The following is a 14,328-nucleotide window of genomic DNA, read 5'->3' as shown; positions in this document are numbered from 1 at the left end:
AATGTACTTGGAAAAAAACTACGATAGTGCATTTTAATCCTTCATAACCATTTCTGCTTCATTGATACTTGCAGGACAATAAGGTATTTTTGACACAGGCTAAATAGATAAAGGGCCCAATCTATGAATCAGCTAAAAATATAAGAGAATTACGGCTCTTCTCAAAGTTAGGACACTTAGTTTTCAGTCGACATATCAGAGAGATGGCCAGTCTCCTCCCAAACATATTTCATCCGGGAACGAATGATGCATGGTTGCTCTTCCTTTATTTTCTAACTCATACAACATCTAACCATAATCTCACTTCACAAACCTACGGAGTTATTCTCCACTTATGTAAGTGAGCGAGTATTTATAAGCCAATCTCATCTACCTCTGTAATGAATGAAGTTTAATATCTTATCAACCCATTCTTTGGATTCTTTCATTCCCCCTACACTAAAGCTTTGGAATTTCTCACTACATCTGGTTCTCCCGATGCTTTTAAAAAATTCCTAGAGTTGTTTTTAACCTTTCAACCAGGAAAAGACCTTGTATTGTCCCGTTCCGTAGGTCTTTCCAACGTCACGAAAACTACACCTAAAAAACAGGCTATTTTTCAAAGGTAAGGTAACTTACCTCAAGATGGTGTTCATTACAAGGAGACACTGAACTGTCTTAAAATTACCGTCACAATTTATCTAAGGATATTTCCATATCAACCAAGTGGCAATAAAATTAAAAGTATCTTGAATAATTATAATTATACATACTAGGAATCCATATGGAAGATTAATCCATACCAGACGCGCACTGACGACTTAATTATATTTAAGGCTGTATCAAAGGACGCTGTCAATACTGTAATGTCTAAATCATGTCTGCGAATGACTAGTCGAGACTGAACTGGTGTTCTGTTTGTTTAATCATTCACGAAGTCTATCTGTATAATTTTCTTGTTATTAGTACCACTATACTATTATTATTATACATATCTCAAAAAGGAATACCTTTGTCATCATCTTATTCAGAACTAGTGACTGGCAAAGAATTTTATGAAAACTCCCTCCAAGTAATCAAAAGCCCGAATAGAACTGTAGCAGATTTTTAAAATACGAGTTCGAGTATTTTATAATTGTTCACAGTAGCAGATTTTTAAAATACGAGTTCGAGTATTCTGTAATTATTCACAGTTGCAGATTTTTAAAATACAAGTCCCAGTATTTTATAATTGCTCACAGATAAGTTTCGAGATTTATATAATTTAGGATGAACAAATACAAGTCTGTTCAAACATTACAAGAAGATATTTCGATTTTTAACATATAAACGCAATGCAAAGGAAACTTTTCAACACTTACTATAGGCGTTTTCAAATAACGAAAACGAGATTATTATAATTATTATTTTTTTGTTATTTTGGTTGACCGAACCAGTATGACGCACACTCAAGAGAAGGCGAAATGTCTCGAAAACCGACAGCGAACACGAAATTACGAACTGAATCCACGAACTTGTGGCTTTTATATAATTCCACTTCATAGCATTCGCGCGCGTGCGCCGACCGAGCTAATTAGAAGCCGAAGCAAAACGCAAAATGTCGAGAAACGAGAAGAGTTCGCATTGATATAAAAAGTCTGGAAAGACTATTCACTTCAGACGGGAGGAATTCTTCCACAGAAGCTTCCGTTACCTGCAACACAAAGGCCGAATTCCCCAGGGATAAGTATCCCCCTCCCCCCCAGAAAAAAAATTCCGATACGTATCTTGTTCGCGAACGGAACGTGAATGGCGCGTCTGGGAGTTTGGGGACCGGATGCGCCTCTATCGTCTCCCACCGTTATCAATGGAATAACAAAGAGAATATTCATTAAGCTTTTAAATAAAGCCTTCATTTTCTCTAAATAAAACTTTAATTACTCTAATTAAGCTTTTTGATACCCTAAATTTCAACTGAAATACAGCGAATATCCCCTTACATTACTCTAAATTTTAAATCCTTTAATTTTTTATTGAAATAACAAAGCGAATAAGTTTTTAAGTACTTTAAATCTGAAATGAAATAACAAAGGAAATAAGGTTTTCAATACTTGAAATTTTAACAGAAGTAACCGAGCGGATAGGCTTTTAAATACTCTAAATTTTAACTAAAATAACAAAGCGAATAAGCTTTTAAGCACTTTAAATCTGAATTGAAATAATAAAGGGAATAAGCTTTTAAATACTTTAATAAATTTTAACAGAAATAACAGAACGAATAACCTTTTCAATTTAGCATTTAAATGCTCTAAATTTTAAGCGAAATAACAAAGCGAAGAAGCATTTAAATATTCTAATATTTAATAAGTAATCAAAATTCCATGGCTGCAAATAATACATGACAATACCTTCTAGGTAACGTATATAACCCGAGACCATCCATAAGACATTCTAAAGAACACATGCCAAAAGAAAAGAGAGAGAGAGAGAGAGAGAGAGAGAGAGAGAGAGAGAGAGAGAGAGAAAACAAGCAACAGCAATTCCGTTCACAAGAGCTCGATGTCAGCCAAGCCCTCGGAAGAAAGAAAAAAGAAAAAAACACTGGATAAATTCTTCAGTGACATCACCGCTGGATCCCACTCAGAATTTTTACATTCTTGACCTACAAAACGAAAGAGAAAAATGTCAGGTGGCAGCGCGTAGACAAACCACTTACATAAAATACTTATATATTTTAAGCTTCGTCGTCAACCAAGGCATTTCCGACGGGGGATTTTCATTATCTTTGGCATAAAAACTTACTTTGAACATTTAAGGAAACGAGACATTTCTTAAATTTCGTCAGGATATCGTACGTTCAGATTCATTCAGGCAATCTCAGGATGCCTTCATGCCAGGAGCGGCATACCACTGTGACTGGAATGGTTTTTGAATGACTGAACGAGTAGCCTTAAAAAAAATCTTTTTAAAAATCATGGGAATATATTTCGGTTCCCGAAAGCTATGCATCCCAGTCTTTCAATATCATCTCAAGATAGATTGCATAGCTAAATGAAAGGCTTTAAAAATAAATGGGTACTCCTTGCATTTCATAATGTACATACATTTTTACCTACTTGTTTATTTATATTTATTTTTTCTTTTCTGATAACTGATCACTCTGTAATTCCTATTACCTTCTGTTACTTCTTTCAAATGAGCAACATATTCTTTGGAAGCTTGAGAATTTCAAGTCAACATGTGGGCTTGTTCCATATGAAGACGGTTCATGTTGTGAATAATAATAATAATAATAATAATAATAATAATAATAATAATAATAATAATAGACACTGTTGCCAAGCGTTATCACACTTCTGGAACATCAAGGAAAAAGCATTCTCAAGCATGTGCAAAAGTCTGTTTGATGTTATCTGTTTTACCCGTTTTCATAAATTGTTTCACAGCGCAATTGCGAGGCTTTTTTCTTCCTGTTACACTTCTCAAACCTTCCTACTTTCAATTCCCCTTTCAGTGCTGAATGACCTCATAGGTCCCAGCGCTTTGCCTTTGGCGTAAATTCTATATTCCGATTCCAATATTCATAAGGCTGCAACTACATGACTGTCCTCACAGGCGGTCACGGGACCTTACGTACCAATGGCATCTCCAGCGATGTAACGCCAGGTTTTTCTGTCAATAAATAATGCAAACTAACCCCGCAGGAAACAGAGGTTGGAGGGCGCGACGCCAAGAGCCAGCCATATCTGCAGTGGTCGTAAAGACGCGGAATTTATTTTCCTATTAGTCCCGCCGAAGGAAAGAGCTGGAAAATGCTCGGCAATATTTAGCTGACATAAACAACCGCCATTAGTGGAGAATTATACAATTTAACGTCAGTCAGCGGCTGCCCACAGATGGGATACATCTGAGATAAGATAGGGATAAACAATGGGATGTAATGCGATTCATAATTATATATATGTATATATACTACATATATAAATTCATAATATTCATATACATATACATATTATATTTATATGTGTATAGGCAATTTTCAGTCAGAGAGACGGAATAAATGTAAATCCCTAAACAGCACACTTTACGAAAATATTGAACTAATAAATAACCTTGCGACTGCCAAGTTTTCCTCGAGTTTGAATATGCCGTATATATATATATATTATATATATATATATATATATATATATATATATATATATATATTAATAAATCTATCTAACTATTTACCTACGTAAACAAGCATCCGCAACACATGACCAGGTAACAATAAATGCAGAAAATAGAAAGTTACTTAACGATGACCTAAGGAGGCAACTGAAGGAGTGCCAGTAATCCCCTTTAGGCACTCCCACCTATCAGGAGAAAATGAGGATACGCGCAGTGGATAAAGAGAGAAAAGTATGAAAAATGAAGAGGAATAAGTGAAGGCTAGAGAGATGGCGATCATGCACAATGAGCGCTTGGTCAGGCGCAAGCAATACAAAGCGCGATGATGGATGAGGCATTGGAGAAATGGATGAAGATGGATGCGTAGCGGGAGGGAGAGAGAGGTTTGACAGATGGAAGGGATGCCTATAGCAGAATTATTAATATATGATCGGATTTGCAAGGTGGTGGGAAGATATGTGTGTGTGGTGTGTGTGTGTGCATATATATATATATATATATATATATATATATATATATATATATATATATATATATATCTTTCTTGGCAGCATCTGGCGAATAAAATTTAATCTGGATAAGAAAATGAAAGATGAAACATAATGGTGATAGGAAAATTGAAGCAATATATACGAAATTATATATATATATATTATGTATATATATAATATGTATATATATATATATATATATATATATATATATATATATATATATATATATATTGGGAGTGGCATGTTGATAAAAGAACCTCAACAGAAAATGGGGAATAATGACCATCCTGCAGACAAGACAGCTAGAGACAAGCGAAATGCTAAGACTGGTCACATCTCCATCAATTTCCCCCTTGAATCCTATATGGTAACTTCCAACAAAATCTGATCGCTGGAACAACAACCTGATACTAGTACACAGCCATATCGGTTTGCCATCTTCCTTTACATATGTTACCGCAAGACGGGGCTGACATCAGCACTCGTGCTGTGGCCAAAGCCACAGCTGTCATTTTCTCTTCTTTTACAGAACAAGATAACCTTTAATAATAATAATAATAATAATAATAATAATAATAATAATAATAATAATAATAATAATACTCGTCCTGTGGCCAAAAATAACAGCCGTCTTTCTCCCCTCTCTTACACCAAAATAACCTTTACAAATAATAATAATAATAATAATAATAATAATAATAATAATAATAATAATAATGAAACTGGAATATAAAATTTTGGCCAAATTCCAAGCGCTGGGACCCATGAGGTCATTCAGCGCTGAAAGGGAAATGGAGAGAAAAAAAATTCTTTTAAAGGTGTAACACGAGGAAAACTTCGCAGTTGCACTATGCAGTAACTGATAAAAGAGGGTGGAAAGTAAGATGGAAGAGAGAGAATACGAACGGAGGTACAGTAAAATAAGGAATGAAAGGGGTTGCAGCTAGGGGCCGAAGGGACGCCGCAAAGAACTTTTAGTAATGACTACAGTGCACCGCTTGATGCGCATTGATGGTCCACTGATGGCACTACCCTCTACCAGGATAAATAATAATAATAATAATAATAATAATAATAATAATAATAATAATAATAATAATAATAATAATCTTTGATATGTCTCCAGTTTTAGAGCACAGAAAGTTTTGTAGCTTTCTCGTCAAGCTGACCACTTCCGGTTGAGTACCTGTTGAACACAATTATAACCTAAAACAAGTCACGCATAGTACTCAAGTCTCGTCATAAAATGGAGAAAGGAGACTAATTTACATGCGTGTACCTACACACACACACACACACACATGCAAACACGCATATACAGAAAAAAATTGTAGTGTAGCAAATAGGCTTCATTATACACATGGAAGTTCGCGAGCCATAATACATGAATGTAAAATCTCTCTCTCTCTCTCTCTCTCTCTCTCTCTCTCTCTCTCTCTCTCTCTCTCTCAAATGTTACTTTATTGCTACACCGATTTTTCTGCACATTTTCCCATCAAAAGGAAAGCATATTAACTTCCAATATATTTCAAACACTGTTGGTGTAAACAACAATTTCCAGCAGCTCACATCCAAAGCAAATTGAGCCGAGCGATGAAAACAGTCACTCGCTCATACTCATCTATATATATGTATATATAAAAATGCACAACCGTAATTACTTCTTTCATTGAGAGAGAGAGAGAAGAGCCTTTCCCCAAGCAGTGCTTACAAACTATTTTTTTTCTATACCTTAATCAACGCCTAAACTTTCTTTCAGTTAAGATTAGAGACACAGTACTGTAAACTGTACTTTCCCTTTTCTGTGACTATGCTTCCTTTTCAAATGTGCTTTGTTTTCACATGTGCTTTCTTTTCACGTGTGCTTCCTTTTCACACGTACTTTCTTTTCACGTGTCCTTCCTTTTTACATGTGCTTCCTTTTCACATTGCTTCCTTTTTACATGTGCTTCCTTTTCACATGTGCTTTCTTTTCGCTTGACCTCCAAGCTGTGTCTTATAAGACGGAACTGACTATGAATACCAAGTGAGAGATCTTATCAGCAAATGTATGCTCGTCTGAATAGTTATAATAGCAGTTATTTATAGTCAAATTGACATATCTCTTGTATGCACAAAACAGGCACTGTGCCACAAACATCAGCCGTTCATCCACATACTGATTAATGAAGAAACAAATCCACAGTATGTTTAGGTACAGATGTATATAGAAATAAATCTAAACAGAGCTTTGAAATGGGAAATCGAACAGATTCCAGAAAGCTCTCCGATTAGATTAACCTTTAAATATATGGCTTTGTTTTTCCATTTCAAGACTCGTGATACTTTGGGTATCTTTAATAATGATTCATTATTACAGGCAATACTATTGTGCAATCTAAAATCTTAGGAAGTCACAAAGGAGTCCCGTGACATCTTCCGCGAGAAAGATTTACGACTTCTGGAGGCAAAGTGCAACCTCATGGCGAGGGCTTTTAAAATGTGAACGAAATGCTAACAGTCTCTCTCTCTCTCTCTCTCTCTCTGTGCATTTTTGTCAATTCCTCTCTCTCTCTCTCTCTCTCTAAGTCCTTCTTAGTACATTTTTGTCAATTCTCTCTCTCTCTCCTCTATCTCTCTCTCTCCTCTCATCTCTCTCTCTCTGCTCTCTCTCTCTCTGTACTTTTCATCCTGTATTAGTTTGCCTTACAATCCCTTCATCATCATCATCATCATCCTCTCTCTCTCTCATAGTCCTTCTTAGCACATTTTGTTAATATCACTGTACATTTCACCCTGTATTAGTTTGCCTTACAATTCCATCATCATCATCACTCTCTCTCTCTCTCTCTCTCTCTCTCTCTCTCTCTCTCTCTCTCTCTCTCTCTCTCAGTACTTTCTTTTAACACTCAGCCTCCTACTTGTAACCTTAAAAGTATTATACCTAAAATCATCGTTCTATCTATCTTACTACTATTTTCCTGTATTATAAAAAGCAAATGAACAAAAAACAATCATTGTAAACATACGCAAATCGTTCAATCACTGTGACACGGCCGTTCAACTCTGAGCTCAGAGTTTCGTTTTTCTTTCCTGTTTTAGTATCTCCTCTCGTTCTTGGTCTCCACTCTGGTCCTGGATCACCACCACCACCACTACCGTAAACAAAAACAAACACAACCAAAGTGTCATAGTTGCAAGGTGCATACCAACTGCCAAATAGCGGCTGTCACCCACCACTACCATTGCACAGCTTCCTCCAACTCTTTCTTTCTTGTTCTTCTTCTCTTGTCCTTTTCCAGGTTCCATTAAACAGAGTTACATTTTTATTCTCTTTTTTATCTATGGGGGGGAAGGGAGCAAGGGGAGTGATTGTTGGTGGGCGGGGGGTAGGGGTGGGAATGGTGCTAGGGGATTCACCATCCCCCATCTCACTGACTGTCAAGGAGGTTTGTCATAACCTGGAAGAAGGAGCTGAAGAGGTTGCATGGGGGTGTGTACATTACCTCGATCTCCCAACCTCTTTCTCACAGTCTTGGCCCCCAGTCTCTTGGTGCAATCACTGCACTTCGCACGCCACTGCTTTTGTCTTGCCCACACTCCCCCCCCCCCCTCTCAAGCCCCTATACCCTCCCCCTACCCCCTATACACAAAAGCCACTTTTCTAACCGTAAATGAACAATATCACTCACCTCAAAGGCACTATCGTTATCCCTCCAGCGAGAGATGGGGTGGGGAGCAAATGCTTGCGAGATCTCTCACATTTCAACAAACAGGGATAAATTCCTTCACACGGGGAAAAAACCAAGACCACTTAGGAATTCGGAAGCGCAAACACTACCAGCGGTGCCCCTCAAGGGCCTTTGGAAGAGGCACAAACACACACACATACACGGAGGACAGGTCGTCCACACATGGCACAGCAGCAAAGAGACAGAGCAGTGGTCATCAACACCAAAAGCAGCAGAGGCCGTTTGGAGGCGAGCGTTGGCCAGACCGAACCAGACCGGCGACTGAATTGTGGTGGGAGACTGGTAGACTACTTGCTGCCTTCTGCTGCTGGGTCCCTCGCCATTTGGCCTAGCTGGCAACCCTCGCTCCAGCGCCCTGTCTGCCGAGAGTGTGTGTGTGTGTGTGTGTGTGTGTGTGTCTATTTGTGCTTGTGTGTTGTATTTATCCAGGTGTAACAACGCTTGTCTGTTGTGAGTGTCTGCAAGTAGGTGCGAGTGCTGTCGTGCCAGAATCGCGTCCCCTTGCAAGGACAAGCATTTTAGCACGTGTGAAGAAAACCAGTGGCTTTCGCGATGCCCTTTAACCTTATTTGTGAATGAGCAAGCCTAAGCTAAGCTGTCTGAAGTGTCTTCGTTGCACACGGGCTCGCTGGGAAATAACAACCAGAAATGTTCCTCCTCCCTCCTTAACTGCATTCGCATGCTTGTGCATACGACGCGCAGCTTAACGCTTGTGAGTGCACGGTTAGCCGTAAGTGAAACTAATTTGGTAAACATTAATGCAAGTTTAAACGATTCCAAGCCTGGCCATATACGGCACACCTAAGGGTGAGCATCCATGCATCTTTTCACAGGAGATCGCATTTGGCCACACGTAGGCGTATGCGCACAGACGCGGACCCTTCGAATAGAGGAACGAACTGTGCGCAGGCGCGTGCGCACGCAGGCTACTGTGAGCGAGGAAACTGTGTTGTCCTGGGAATCCTAGAAGCATTATACATAGCCATTAAAATGACTTCTCCGATTAGGGAATCACTCGTACCCCTCCGTTACGTGACCTGCATTCCAGTGGCATCGAGCGGTCTGCGTAAAATACGCTGCATGTATGGATGGCTTCAAGAACAGTGATATTCTCTAAATAATATAATATAAAGATTACTTAAGCAATGACATTCACGCGGAAGACTTAATAAGTAGTGATAGGTCAGTTTTATCAAAACAAGACAACATAATTGGCTGAATAAGGACTGATATTCGTCATATATTTCAAATCAGATGATTCGGGTCAACTAATCAGTTTTGATATTAAACAAAGCAATCACATTCAGTTATAAAATGATAATGGAGATACAACATCATATCTGTGATATCAAAAATCTTACAGATGAAAAAAAAAAAAGATCTTACAGAAAAATGTATTTCATATATGAAGTGCATTAGTTTCAAAATATGATCTATACAGGAAATATACAGCTTATACTCGTCTCATTACTGGGCAGTCTAAACGAGAGAAAATCTACTGTAACACACACTTTACAGTAAAGACAATCTATACTAAAACCCTGACCGCCAGCTCACCTTGGGACATTTAAATGCAAGTGGATTAGATCAGAGAGAGAGAGAGAGAGAGAGAGAGAGAGAGAGAGAGAGAGAGAGAGAATGTAGCAATGTTGGTGCTTTTAGGTCAACGATGTTTATTTATTAGAGAGAGAGAGAGAGAGAGAGAGAGAGAGAGAGAGAGAGAGAGAGAGAGAGAGTATGACTTATATAAAAGCTGACAAACCAATAGGTTTTTAAAGAACCTCAAGACGTTATTTAATACTTAAATGATATTACTAATAAATTCAATATTAAAAGATCATTCAGTGCAATAAACAATAGAAAGGAAGGTTTCCCAAGGAGTAATAACAGTAAGATGTTACAAGATGCATACACAATTAATTATTAATAATGAAATGACCGATCAGAGCATATCCCCACGTTGATAGCTTTGGGAAAATATATAATTATCCAACCCTCACACACACACACACACACACACATGTATATATATATATATATATGATATAAACAATATCTTATATCAGACTGCGCCACAAGTCAGTATGGGACGATTTTAAAGTCACAATTTCCGAAGAAGCAAAACTGGAGCAGTCCATAGTATAATTAAAATCTGAAACAAGCAATTTTCAACTAAGCAACATCCAGGACGAAACAATTTTGACTAATCCACAGTTCAAAATTCATCCTAGACTGGAAAATTTTTTGAGTCAAAATATTATCCAAAAGGAATTTATTAATTATGAAGACATACAGGGTCAAATTTAAGCAAGCCGTAACGTCAGAATAAAGTGACCGTTCACTGTAAGAATCAACAGACACTATACCAAAAGACAGTGAAGAGTGACAAAATATAACCTGAACATCATTCTTCACCATCAAACAACCAACAAGGCAGAACAGTGAGTATGTGAGCTAAGGTGAATAAAAACATAACCTCCAACTGTTGGAATTGCAAAGTCACTTGCAATATTGCAAGGGAAAAGTGAAAGGCAGATCAAAAGGTGGGTAAAACCAAAGGCTTTTAGGAATAAGGGAAAAGAATTCCCTTCCAATAATACTACATCGAAAGACATACAAGCTCATTTTGAGTGGGCAAAGGGCTATTTGCAAGTAATCTACATAATATACAGAGAGAGAGAGAGAGAGAGAGAGAGAGAGAGAGAGAGAGAGAGAGAGAGCAGGGAAGTCTTTATGTCCAGAGCAAACAGGAGGGCCATTGTTCACCAACATAATTGCACTTTAAGATCGAGTCTAATGTTTTCACAGCATCCATTTTTAACGAGGTACTTCGATAATTAGCCATTGCATCCCTCACTTGAGTACTTGCACTTTTCATAGAACATTCTTACAAAGAGGACTTCTTAATCCCTGGCACTGATTTCATATGCCTGAGTTTATTTATTTATTTATTATTATTACTTTTTTTGTTTGCTTTTGTTTTCCGGAGGGTATTATTTCTTTCAATATTCCCGTGGAATAATTGGATTTGATGTAAATGAACGGAAGCTACTGGTTCCTTCCTTTTTCAATTTCTGATTACCAGGATGTTTATCTAATTTAACTTAGCTGCTTGATTTAATCTAACTGCTCCATCCATACACATCTTTCATGTTCATGTAAGGCATATTTGTTTTTTTTTCATGTGGTTTTAAGATAGCACTTTTCTAATAATTCTTTTTCATAATCTTTCCAGGAGAGGAGCACTGCTTACTAGATGCGTTGTGAGAGCAAAGTCTAAAAAGTCGAAGTAGTTTTTTCACTATCGTTGTTGACTGAGTCTCATGTTGATTTAAAAGAAGATTTTTTAAAATACAGTCATGCTGCAGTAAATGATAAGAGTTTTATAATAACGTCATGCTATTGAAAGTGATAAGAGATTTGGAATATCGTCAAGAGATGATGCAAGAACATCACTTGAATTTGTGAAAATAGTAACAGAAATGTTAACAGATAACTGAGAGAGAGAGAGAGAGAGAGAGAGAGAGGAGAGAGAGAGAGAGAGCGAGAGAGAGTGTGAGGGAAGAGGACGAACGATTGAGAGAGAGAGAGAGAGAGAGACTTTTCAACTTCTACCAGAGATAAAATGAGCAACAGATTAAAGTATTAAATATAAAAGTTTTGTCACAAGACAGAAACGCTCTGCGGTTGTTTAAGTCAGTAAACAAAACGTTTTCTTTGCAAAATAAGCCTTGACCTTCGGCAAAGGTCAAAGGTCAAAGTGACGAATGAGAGATATTTCAGTTCGGAAGTTACCCTCAAAATATGAAATCTATAACTCAAAAGCTTTAGAAATGATTGGCGATTATAACATTCTTTTCGGCTTGCTAAAAAGAATCGAAAGACTTATTTCTCAAATAAACTTCAGTAAATACGAATTGTTGGCAATTTCTTTAAGAAATATCTTCTTATTATTGTTATTATTATTATTATTATTATTATTATTATTATTATTATTAATGTCCATGGACGCCACCAGTTATGGCATTTCTCTCGGAGTGATAAGAAAAATCGAAAGACTTATTCTACAATAAACTTCAGTGGATAAGAATTGCTGGCAATATTCTTTTAGGAATTCCTCTTTTCTTATTACTATAATTTTGTCCACTAAATTTTCCCGAGTTCCACAACACGGCAACTTCTTGCGAAGTGATAGGTCGCCAAAGTTTTAACTTTCGCACCAGTGGAGTCTTAACTTATTTTACAATTCTTAAAGAAGTATTTGTCCTAAGTTTCTGAATTAGTATTACTCTAAAAAGTTCGTTGCTTTTTGCTGCACCAACACATTCCTTCACAAACAATAACAGTTTAATGACTTTTAGCTTGTCTTTTTATTTATTCTGCTGGGAAAAAAAATGTTTACTCTTAAAATTCACCTCATTTCTCCTATATCTTTCATTCTTTTTCAATATATTCATTCTCTCAAGAGGCCATCGTCATCTTGAATTTTCCCGCTAAGAACAATTAAAACACAGGTCTTGCTTTTTTTCTATCCTTTACAGTAGTTAAGTTAAATTTCCCTTGGAATTATATAGATGCAATTAACAAAAGAAATAAATACTAGATAATATGTGGAACTTTTTAAAGTTTTTGGAAGTTATATAGATGGGAATTAACAAGAGAAATAAATACTGGATGAGGTATACAACTTTTTTTACAGCGTTTTTGGTATTGCGTAGATGAAAAAAAAAAAAATATTAGATGAGATGTAAAATTCTTTAAGTACTTGTGGAATTATATAGATGGTAACAAAAGAAATAAATAATGGATAAGGTATAAACTGTTTTATTTGTCTGGGGGTTACTGAAAGTATTTTTGCTTATTAATTTTATAGCGTACAAGGGTTCACATTGAGATCATTTAACCTATGGACTTAACACACCATATTGCACTGCATTTTGCGTATACAAGCTATTGCTCAAAACTGCACTTTGCAGACAATCATATTTTTATATGATAAAGATTACAAAATCACTTGTTTTCAAAAGATTCAAATATCCCCGGGGAATTAATAAAGAGAAGAGAAAATAAAGCCATTCCATTATAAGCTGATGTGTGAGGGATCGTGCGTTCGATTGTAAAACACGGTATTGACTTCAGCTACTGTTTTGCTACGAAATCATTACGCATTTGAATGAAGTTAAGCTTCCTATAACACTTTCTGAAGAGCCTTTTCTGTTCGCTTAATTAATTTCATGCTCTCTCTCTCTCTCTCTCTCTCTCTCTCTCTCTCTCTCTCTCTCTCTCATATGAGCTTTGTGGGAAATTAAAAACATAAATGAAACATTCCTAAAATTCTACAAAACGACTATTTGTGATCGTCTACAGAATGAAAATTACCATGCTAAAATTCTACATGATGATTATCAGTGATCTTTCGCAAAATGAAAATTATCATACTAAAATTCCACAAGAGGAATATCATTGATCTGCAAAATGAAAATTATCATACTAAAATTCTACAAGCTGATTTATCAGTGATCGATTGTAAAGTGAGAATTATCCTACTGAAATTCTACAAGACGATTATCAGTGACATTTTGGAAAATGAAATTTACGTATGAACTGACAACAACAAGCAACCTAACGTTCTTAAGTAGCCCAAGCTTGAAGGAAATCAAATATAAAAAATAAAAAAAGTTCAATCAGCTTATCCGTAAAATAAACAAGAACCTCTCCTCTTAAAAGAAACGAATTTATGGAAATGATTCAATCTTATCATCTGTTGATTCGAAGCCAATCGTGATTTTTTTTTTTTGGAATTCAATGCAGAGATTGGGAAATAAATGTTACACGTGAATAACAGCTTTAGATTTAATCCCACAATCAATATATTAATCCCAATATATCCCTCTGATATTAAGCTGTTATTCTTTGCGTAATAAAATAGGTTTCAGATGGTTTCACCTCTTTTTATTGCATGCTATTATTAT

The 14,328-nt window shown here is 36.4% G+C and overlaps 1 protein-coding gene across 6 annotated transcripts in view; it reads right to left on the bottom strand.

Annotated features, from left to right (window-relative positions):
• LOC135204142 (EGFR adapter protein-like) overlaps window positions 1-14,328 on the bottom strand; it is a gene marked incomplete in the record, with an annotated part of 933,128 nt that overhangs the window by 728,892 nt on the left and 189,908 nt on the right. The window contains 1 exon segment of one of the 6 annotated variants that reach the window (XM_064234155.1): window positions 8,297-8,621. 6 annotated transcript variants of the gene reach the window in all.

The sequence above is a fragment of the Macrobrachium nipponense genome, chromosome 44 (genome assembly GCF_015104395.2).
Source record: "Macrobrachium nipponense isolate FS-2020 chromosome 44, ASM1510439v2, whole genome shotgun sequence".
Classification (NCBI taxonomy): Eukaryota; Metazoa; Arthropoda; class Malacostraca; order Decapoda; family Palaemonidae; genus Macrobrachium; species Macrobrachium nipponense.
This window is presented reverse-complemented; position numbering and strand designations above follow the sequence as displayed.